Source organism: Piliocolobus tephrosceles, chromosome X (genome assembly GCF_002776525.5).
Source record: "Piliocolobus tephrosceles isolate RC106 chromosome X, ASM277652v3, whole genome shotgun sequence".
Classification (NCBI taxonomy): domain Eukaryota; kingdom Metazoa; phylum Chordata; class Mammalia; order Primates; family Cercopithecidae; genus Piliocolobus; species Piliocolobus tephrosceles.
Genome location: NC_045455.1, coordinates 39,540,129 through 39,550,084, shown reverse-complemented (window position 1 = coordinate 39,550,084; position 9,956 = coordinate 39,540,129).

The following is a 9,956-nucleotide window of genomic DNA, read 5'->3' as shown; positions in this document are numbered from 1 at the left end:
AAAGAAAGAAAGAAAGAAAGAAAGAAAGAAAGAAAGAAAGAAATAGCATGTCTTGGCAACAATCTATATGATTGCTAAGACATTACTGGAAATTTAATGATGGAGAATGTTTTAGCTTCCCAGTGCTGCTGTAACAAATTATTACAAATTTAGTGTTTAAGCAAGACAAATGTTCTTTGGTCAGAAGTCCAGTGTGAGTCTCACTAAGTATCTTAGTCTACTAGAGATGTCATAATAAAATACCACAGACCATGCAGCTTAAACAGGAATTTATTTTTCTTACAATTCTAGAGGCTAGAAAGTCCAAAAGCAAAGTTCTGGTCAGTTCAGTTTCAGGTGAGGACTCTCCACTTGGCTTGCAGATGGCCATCTTCTCATTGTGTCCTCACATGGTAGAGACAGAGAGAATGCTCTGGTGTCTCTTTCTCCTCTTGTAAGTTCACTAGCCCTGTTGAATTAGGGCCCCATGCTTGTGAGCTCATTTAACCTTTATTACCTACTCACAGGCCCTATTTGAAAATACAGTCACATTATTGGTTAGGACGTCAACATGTGAAATTTAAGAGGGACACAAATATTTAGTTCATAACATTAGGCAAAAATCAAAGTGTCAGAAATGCTGCATTTCTTTCTGCAGACTACAGGGAAGAATCCATTGTCTTTCCTTTTCCAGCTTCTGGAGGCTGCTCACATTCATTGGTTTGTGGCTCATTCCATCTGGAAAACCAGTGAGTTTGTTTACTAGAGCTGCCATAACAAAGGACCATAGAATGGAGGGCTGAAAATAACAGGAATTTATGGTCTGATAATCCTTTAGGCCAGAGGTCTGACATCAAGATGTTGATAGGGTTGGCTCTTTCTGAGGACCCAGAGGGAGAATCTATTCATGCCTCTCTCCTAGCTTCTGGGAGTTTGCAGGTATCTTTGGTACTCTCCGGCTTTCAGATGCATCACTCCAATTCTCCACCTTCACATGGAGTTCTCCCTGTGTGCATGTCTTCCCTCTGTGCATGTCTCTTTGTGTCCCAATTTCCCCTTTTCATATGGACACCAGTCATGTTACAGGAAGACCCATCCTGGTAACCTAATTTTAACTTGATTACCTTTTAAAAGAGCCTATTTTCAATAATGCTGTATCCAGAAGTACAGGAGATCAGAACTTGAACATTTCTGTTCGGGGACACGTGTAATCCACAGAAGTCAGCAATGGCCACTTGAGTCCTTCTCATATTGCATTACATCATCTCACTTCCTCTTCTGCCACCCTCTTCCACTTTCAAGGACCCTTGTGACTACACTAGGCCTACATAGATAAGCCATAATGCAGGATAATCTCCCCATTTTAAGATCAGCTGATTAGCAACACAAATTCCATCTGCTACTTAAATTCGTCTTTGCCATGTAAGAGAACATATTCACAGGTTCCAGGAATTAGGATGTAGACACATTGGAAGGGCCATTATTATGCCTACCACAGAGAGAAATGGTAATTCACCAAAAACTCTCAGAAGGAGTCTTAGATATGGCTTGAAGGAAGAGTTAGAAAATCTACCTATGTTTGGGAATGTGAACACGATGTGACTCTGTAGTGGGCATGTTTGCTAAGCTGCCTTCCAAGGAGAAAGGTTTCTGAGTTTTTGAATGTCCTAAGTAAATTCAGTGCCAGAGTTAAAATATCCTGAATAGAGGAGTAGTTTTCCATTTCCACAGCATTCTTTCACATAACTTCCCCCAATCCTACATCAACTTCATCAATCCTTCACAAAGAAGTTGATGAAGAGCATCAACTTCTTCCCTAAATAAATGCTCAACAGATCTTAAGCTCGGGTTTCAGAGCAGGGTTGCTATGCTATTTTGTGCACAAATGTGGATTGAAATGCTAAGAGTTCAATTTCAAGGAACAAGTTTTTGTTTTAGTACATAGATCCAGAAGAATCAGGCACTTTCTGTACCCTACCCCATCGCTGAAAACATACACACATGCACTAACACACACACACAGCTCATTGACGTTCTATTGGTGAAACAAAGGAGATAAAGAAAAGGAGTCCTTATAATGTCCTCACTTAAAACCTGTTTTTCCTGAGTTAGGTGCATATTTAGAATTCTGGCATGTTTTTTTCCATATTCAAGCCCATTCTTACCTTCACTGAATATTTAGATTTTGCTTTATGGTTTTTAAATAATTTATACAGTTAATATTTATTTTCTATTGTATAAATTTGCTGAGACCTCTTACATTCAATATGTAAATTTATTAAAGAAAGTGTACATTCCAATTCCCTGGACTAAAAGGCCGAAGTGAATATCCCATTTGGTGTATCTGTCAAGAAAGAAGAATTAGGTAAAAACATTCTGAATTCTTTCAAAAATCTTCTCCAGGATCACAGTTAGTTGCTAGAAAGACTGGGTTTTCTTTGGAAATATAAGACAGATGGGAGAAATAAAACAGAGGTAAAAAGAAGGAGCAAGTATTTGAAAGAATGTAAACAGGAAAGAATGAGAGAATTATGGAAATAAATGAAAGACGAGAAATCTTTGAAGGCTCAGACATTAAGAGATTATATAAAGCAGGGTAAGACTCAGAATTCTAAGGAAATGGAAACAAGGGTATCTGGAGGAATCTAGAGAGTACTAAGGAAGTACGTAATTATAAAAAGAGAGAATAGCAGATATAAAGATAAAGAGACAGCAGAAGAGGAATGCAAATATGAGCAAGAAGTGAAGAGGTGGAAAAGCAGAACCTGGTGGCTAAGAATTATTTTATTATTATTCTACGGAGTACATTTTCTTTCAATCCTAAGGGAAGAAGAAAGAGAATGTATGATTAGACTATGATAAAAAGTGAAGAGATGACGGCAGCCAGAGGGCCAGAAGCTTCTCAGGCCACTTGGAGGACAGTACATTCTGACTTTGAACATTGACTGGAATTCATTCTTGCTAACATGAATCCAGGAATGATGAATCTCTGGGTGCTGCACAACAGCCCCAGATTCATAAATCACCCATAGACTTCACACAAGTGAGTTTTATAAATGATTCTCCAGGCATAGTAATCACAGGCGGTGGAAAGGAAAATGAGCCTCTCCTTTGCAGCAATTTTCCTCTCTGAAGTTGTCATCCTATGACCATAGTGCAGTCCCCTAAGAGGAGCTGCCTATGTAGCCACTACAAGTTTGCAAGGTTATTGGATCCTTAAGTGACTTCTAAAGGCTTCGCTATGTCATTTTCAAAGAATGCTGGGAGAAGTCAAAAATTTAAATTTCAACACTGTTTAAAGATTGAATGATGTAAGCATTTAGGGGACAGGCCAAATTAATGAAATAAAATAAAAAGCTAAGCCTTGAATGTGTAATTATCCAAGAGGCCTAGTGGTTTCCATCTAAATTTGGTATTCTCCCTTATAGACTCTGACTCCATACAGGTACTCTCAGTATGTGTGAATCTACAATTGAATGGTGATCTACATTACAGAATCTTCTTGTTCTCTTAGAATTGTGCGTGTGTGTGTGCATGTGTGTGTATGTGTGTGTGTAGTCAAGATTCTACCTAGATCCAGGGTAATTTTTGAAATTATTTCTGATTTGCTTACCACTAGGAAAGAAAGTCTCATGTTGCAAGCTACACTTTATTTCCAAAGTTCTCTCCTTTTCAAATAGATACTTTCTCATTAAAATTTACAAGTAAAGCCATACTTTTTACTCTTCCGTCATTCAAATACCCAGACTGATATAAAATGAAAAGAAAGGGAGAGACTGCTGTGCCAAGCACTCTAGGATTATCTATCATGAAATCTTTTTTTATTGCTTACATACAAATTGACTGAAAACTTAAAAATAAATTTAAAAAAATCTTTTCACCATGTTTTTTTCTTTATCTTTATAGGTACCTGCAAACAGTAAAGAATGTACAATCTTATGAAATGAGTCAAGATGCATGTTTGTGTTACACAAATGTTGGCATGTTTATTGCCTGTGTAGTGAATAGTAGTAGTTGGCTAGATGGATAGTTCTCTTAGGGAGCAACAAGAAAGTTTAAAATCCAAAGAACTCAAAACAATTTAAAGCATTTTGAACTATGTTTTACCACTAGGTATGATTCTCATAACTGTGAGCCAAAGCATTGCATTCCCTGGATCTAAGCCAACACAAAATAAAGTCTGAAACCCACAGCTGGGAGTCTCTTTAGAATGCCTTCTTTAAACATTGGTTCATGGAGGAGAAGTGCCAAGAAAAAAAATAAAAGTGGTGTGTGTGACAGAGAAAGAGAGAGAGAGAGAGAGAAGAAACAAGATCTCAAAGAAGTACTGGAAGATCCAGATAGTCACATTGCCTCCAACCATTTTTGGTATAGTTATGAGTTTGGAGAAAAGAAATAATAATAATCTCAATCACTTGCCTGTCTTAACTCCAGCTTCAAATAATTACTTTTAATATGCTTCTTATTCGATTTCAAACAAACTGCTCTTGACAACTACCTCTAGAAGTGTCTTAGTGTTTTCCTTTCTATTTCATAATGAAATGTTTTACCCACTCCAAGAGTGACACTGTAAACAGACATTGCTTCACTCAGATACATATGAAAAACAAAATCTGTGGAAGAGCTCCTAAGTGCTACCTTAATCCGTTTTTCCCCTCCTCTCCCTTCTTCTCCCCTTCTCTCCTCTCTCTCTCTCTTCCTTCACTCTTTCTTTCCCAATCTCCCTCCCTCCCTTCCTTTCTTCCTTCTTTCCATTAATCTGAAGTCCTGTGGTGAAAATAGCAAAAGATATAACTAGACTCCAGCATTAGGAGTATTTTCAGAGATCTTGAAACATGACACATAATTTTGAGGCTGAGCATAACTTTAGTGTTTTTTTTTAACTAATAGACTTTATGTTTTGAGAAATTCTAGTTTTAAGGAACTGTGAGCAGAAAGTACAAACAGTTTCCTTATACAACCCCTCACCCCAGTTTCCCTTGTTATTAGCATCTTGTGTGGTACAATTGTTACAAATGATGAGTCAATATTGGTGCATTATTATTATTAAATAAATTCCATAGTTTATTGGTAGGGTTCACTCTTTGTGTTATTTTTATTACCAAAATAGAAAGGATGGAGCCCTGATATTCCCAGAGGCCCTGGTTAGTAGAAGCAGAATTGCAGTAATGCCACTGCCACGTGCCTGAAAGTATGGTACTTGTGGGAGAAGACTTGAAGGAGCTAAAATGATGGCTAGGCGGACAGGAGAGGAGGGCTAATGAAACTGCCAAGTTCATGGTGGGACCTGAGGAGGGAGGCTGCCCATTAGTTACTCTGTATCATGATGCACCAGGCTCAGAACCAGCCGTGTGCCATGTAGTAGGTATAATTCGACTTAACACTTTCTCTTGATCATATACTCCTCATAGAGTTGTTTTCTCCTCTACATTGACTGTGAGGAAGATTATCAATCTCTGTTTGGTGAGTATTTTTAACTTTTCAAATGAAGTGATTATACAAAGACAAAAGCTCTGCACTTAGAATTTAGCTTCTCAACAAATCTATTAAAGTTATATTGAAGAATAAATTCAGTTTGTTTTAATTAAACAATTTTTTAGCTATTAAAAACATTGATGCCCAAATAACTGCAGCCTCACTATACATAATATCTTTCACTAGGCCAATACTTACTGTTATTATCTAACTTTTGTGGAGTGCTGTGAGTACAGGGGACACTGGAAAAAGTATAGGAATAAACTCCCAATGTTACATAGGCTTAAATTACTTTTGGGGGGCAAATATTAAAAATATAAAATTAGGGCCGGGTGCGGTGGCTCAAGCCTGTAATCCCAGCACTTTGGGAGGCCGAGACGGGTGGATCACGAGGTCAGGAGATCGAGACCATCCTGGCTAACACGGTGAAACCCCATCTCTACTAAAAAATACAAAAAACTAGCCGGACGAGGTGGTGGGCGCCTGTAATCCCAGCTACTTGGGAGGCTGAGGCAGGAGAATGGCGTAAACCCGGGAGGCAGAGCTTGCAGTGAGCTGAGATCCAGCCACTGCACTCCAGGCCGGGCGACAGAGCGAGACTCTGCCTCAAAAAAAAAAAAAAAAATATATATATATATATATATATATATATAATTAGTTCTATTTATTATTGTTATAAGTTGAATTGTGTCCCATTAAGCAAAAAGAAAAAAAAAACCCAAAACTGAAACCCCTGAAGCTTGGAATGTGACTTTAGAGATTAAGTCTTTACAGAGGTAATCAAGTTAAAATAAAGTCACTGGGCAGAAGGTTAATCCAAAATGACTGGTGTCTTTAAAGAAAGGGAAAATGTGCACGTGAAGACGTTGTGTAGAGGGAAGATGATGTGAGGACACAGGAAGAAGATGACCCTGAAGCCAAGGACAGAAGAAGTCTGGAAGAGCCTTCCCTCACAGCCCTCAGAGGGAGCCAACCCTGTTAACACCGTGATTTCAAACTTCTACTCTACAGAAGTGTGAGACAATACATTTCTTTTGTTTAAGCCACTGACATTGTGGCACTTTGTTATGGTGGCCCTAGTGAAATGATACAATTATGCTAGGTTTTTTTTTTAATGCTTTTCTGTTTGTGTAATATGTAGAATTCTCATTTTCAACTTCAACTGTTTTGAACTGGTAAATAAATTTTAAGTTGTAACAGCAATTTTCACCCAAAGCACAATTTACAAAGCATGTATTGCCAGGTATACAAGAGGTATTTAATTTTTCTTTAGATGTATTTTTAAAAGGTTTTATGTACCTCTACAGGATTGCCACAAACATACATAATGCCTGTAATTGACTGGCACATAGAAATGCTCTATAAATATTAGGTAATATTATTTTTAAACGTGCTGTCCACAACAGTCTTCTGAGTGCTGTATATGGTAAAAGAGACCTTAGAGCAACAGGCTGTAAGACAGAGGAGCCAAAAGAGAGGCTTACATATTCCTCAAGCTGTCCACTCTCCTGAAAATACATTGTATCTTGAATAATTTATCTGAATAAAAACAACACGTGGCTCAAGAAAAGGTTTTGGGTAATAACTTGTTGATGTAAAAGACATATACAATGGAAAGTATTCAAAAAGCACTAACGTACAATCTGTGATTCAGGTCTGTTTCCCCATCCCCCCAACCCCACCCAGTTCTTCTAAAGGAGCAGTAGGCTCATCCCCTCTGAGCTTGTGTGAACCCTTGCTCTCCAGAGTTTCTGTTTACTTCCATTATTCCATGTAGAGCCATATATCTACAGATTTTATGCCTACTTGGACACCAGATATTCTTGCCTCTCCCTTGGGGTAATGGTAACAATTGTTTGCACCAAAAAATGTAAATGGGCTGGGCATGGTGGCTCATGCCTGTAATCCCAGCACCTTGGGAGGCCTAGGTGGGTGGATCACTTGAGGCCAGGAGTTCAAGACCACTCTGGACAACATGGTGAAACCTGGCTCTACTAAAAATGCAAAAATTAGCCAGGCATGGTGGCAGGTACCTGTAATCCAAGTTACTTGGGAGGCTGAGGCAGGAGAATCGGTGGAGGTTGCAGTGAGCCTAGATCATGCCACTGTACTCCAACCTGGGTGACAGAGCAAGACTCCATTAAAAAAAAAAAAAAAAAAATGGAAATGGTCTCGCTATCTTGTTGCAGTAGCAGAATCAGCTGAATCTGTTGGGCTAATAAAGACAAAAAAGAAGCCATTCTCATTCTTGTAATGCCTACATGCAATCTTCATTATCTAGATGAACAAAACTTCATCAAACCCAGTTAGTAGGTCAACCTGCCCTCCAGGAGGCAGCCCCACTAATCTCAAGAGTCACACAGTCTTGGACTGGGTTCTCTTACTATAAGGAGGACGCTTTAAAACTCCAACCATAAACATCCACATCCACCACATCAAGTCCATTTCTTCCTTTCTCTGGGGTATTGAATTTCAGAACTATAACTAAGTTGTATTTCAAGCTTTTGAGAGAAACCAGAGTTGAATGTTTTGGCTTTGCTTGCTGGTTGACATTTTTTATAAATTCCCTCTGTCTTCCTAGACAAAACTATTCATTTAAATAATAAAGTGTGAACTTTGACTTCTGTTTAGCTGGTTTGTAAGATACAAGGCTCTCCTTTCAATGTATTAAACAAAGTGCCTACACCAGGCACTTTTTTTAAAATCAATGTATACTCAAAATCTTTACTATTTTATTCTGATTAAAATCCCAGCTGAAGTAATTTTTATTCAAAAGACAAATTTTAATGCAGGGATTTTAAAGCCTGATTCTGAGTTAGATAGATCCAGTGGAGTTAGTAAAAAAAATAATAATTCTCAGCCCTTCAAAGCTTTTGGGATCAGACTCTCAGGTTAGGTCATACATTTTTAATAACCTCACAAATGAGTCTAGTGCACTCAGCCTGACATAAGAACTGCAGACCATATGCAGTAAATTTTAGTATTAGTGGAACTCTGAAGTAATTTCAATAATAACTTCTAATGAGATAAATGCAATTTTTATGATTTAAAAATTTCTTAGCAATGATAAATCTCTAAAAAGCAGTTTAGTGTAGTGAACATAGATGGCCTTCGGGGTCAGATAAACCTTGACCAAGTAATTTAACTCCTCTAAGTTTCCTTGTATTTTAAGTGGGGATTGTAACAGTCTTACAAGTAGAGTGGAGATGATGTGTACTGAATACCATTACAGTGCCCGGCACACACAGAATGCTCAACAAAGAATACCCATTACTGTAGAAGACAAGTAAAACCACTCCCCTAGGGGAAGAGTGTAACTTTTGAATCTTCCTAATTTTTTTCTGTATTACTTAAAAACAGCAGAAATTTAGGTGTCTAAACTTCATTGTTTTTTATTTCTACAGAAATGCCTTAATAGAATCCTCATATAACAAAACGTTCTTGATTTTTATCAACGGGTACTAAAAGAAAGCCACACTATTACTTTTGCATCTTTGGCTAAATTGCTGAAAATATTGTTCATTGACCCTATATAAAGGTTTACCTATTGTTAAATACAAGGAAACATATTTTTCTAACATACCAGCATTCTTCCAATTATACATAATGATTATTACAGGATTTGTTTTTTCTTTAAGCCATCGCTGCCAAGAAAGTGATTCTGACCTAAATTTAATGCTTAACTACAATAATTCTTCTTGGATTATTTGCATTAGGTTCCTTTCTTTGACTTTACCCATCAACTCTATTTTTCTGTCCATATCATTCTTCCCTAGTTTTTTTTTTTTAATTATTATTTTAAAATAATCTTAAATAATGCAGGAAGTATGTAGGCATAAATGAATCAACTAATCAACCAAATTTCGTAGTCACCTATTTCAGTAATAATGCCGCATAACAAACCTTCCCAAAACAAACTATCCTATGACACAAACATTTATTTTGTCAAAACAAAACTTGCACTTGGTAAAGTGAAACAGGCAAGGAAGATTCCTCAAGACTATTTCAACATAAGAATGATTAATACCCAGTTTGAACCCAACTCCACTCAAAGAGCTGGAGAATTTTTAAAGCAAGGGTATTTTGTAGGAGTTGAGGAGTAGATAGTAGCCTAAATATGCTTACTAACTGGCTTACCTAAAGGAAACCTAAACTTCCTTCAAGACAGGAGGTAGTTTTGCAACTTGGAGCAAAGTACCTGCTGAAGTTAGGCTCCTATCCTGACACAGAAACTGGGAAACAGGGGTGCTATCTTCCTTCATGATTACAAATCAAAGAGAGGTTCCCAGGTCCTTGAGAAAGATATTCATGAGGCTTTTAAAGACGATTTACATTTCAAAGGGGCAGAGAAAGAATTTACAAAGACAAATTTTATAAAATAAATCCTTTAAGGGAAGGGAGGTCAGGGCCCCAGAAAAAGCTTATCTAAAGTTTAGAGAAGCTGAGAGGAAAGTTAAGGTCTTCTTAACTTACAGAGTCTGTGGTTGACTTGCTCTGTTGGT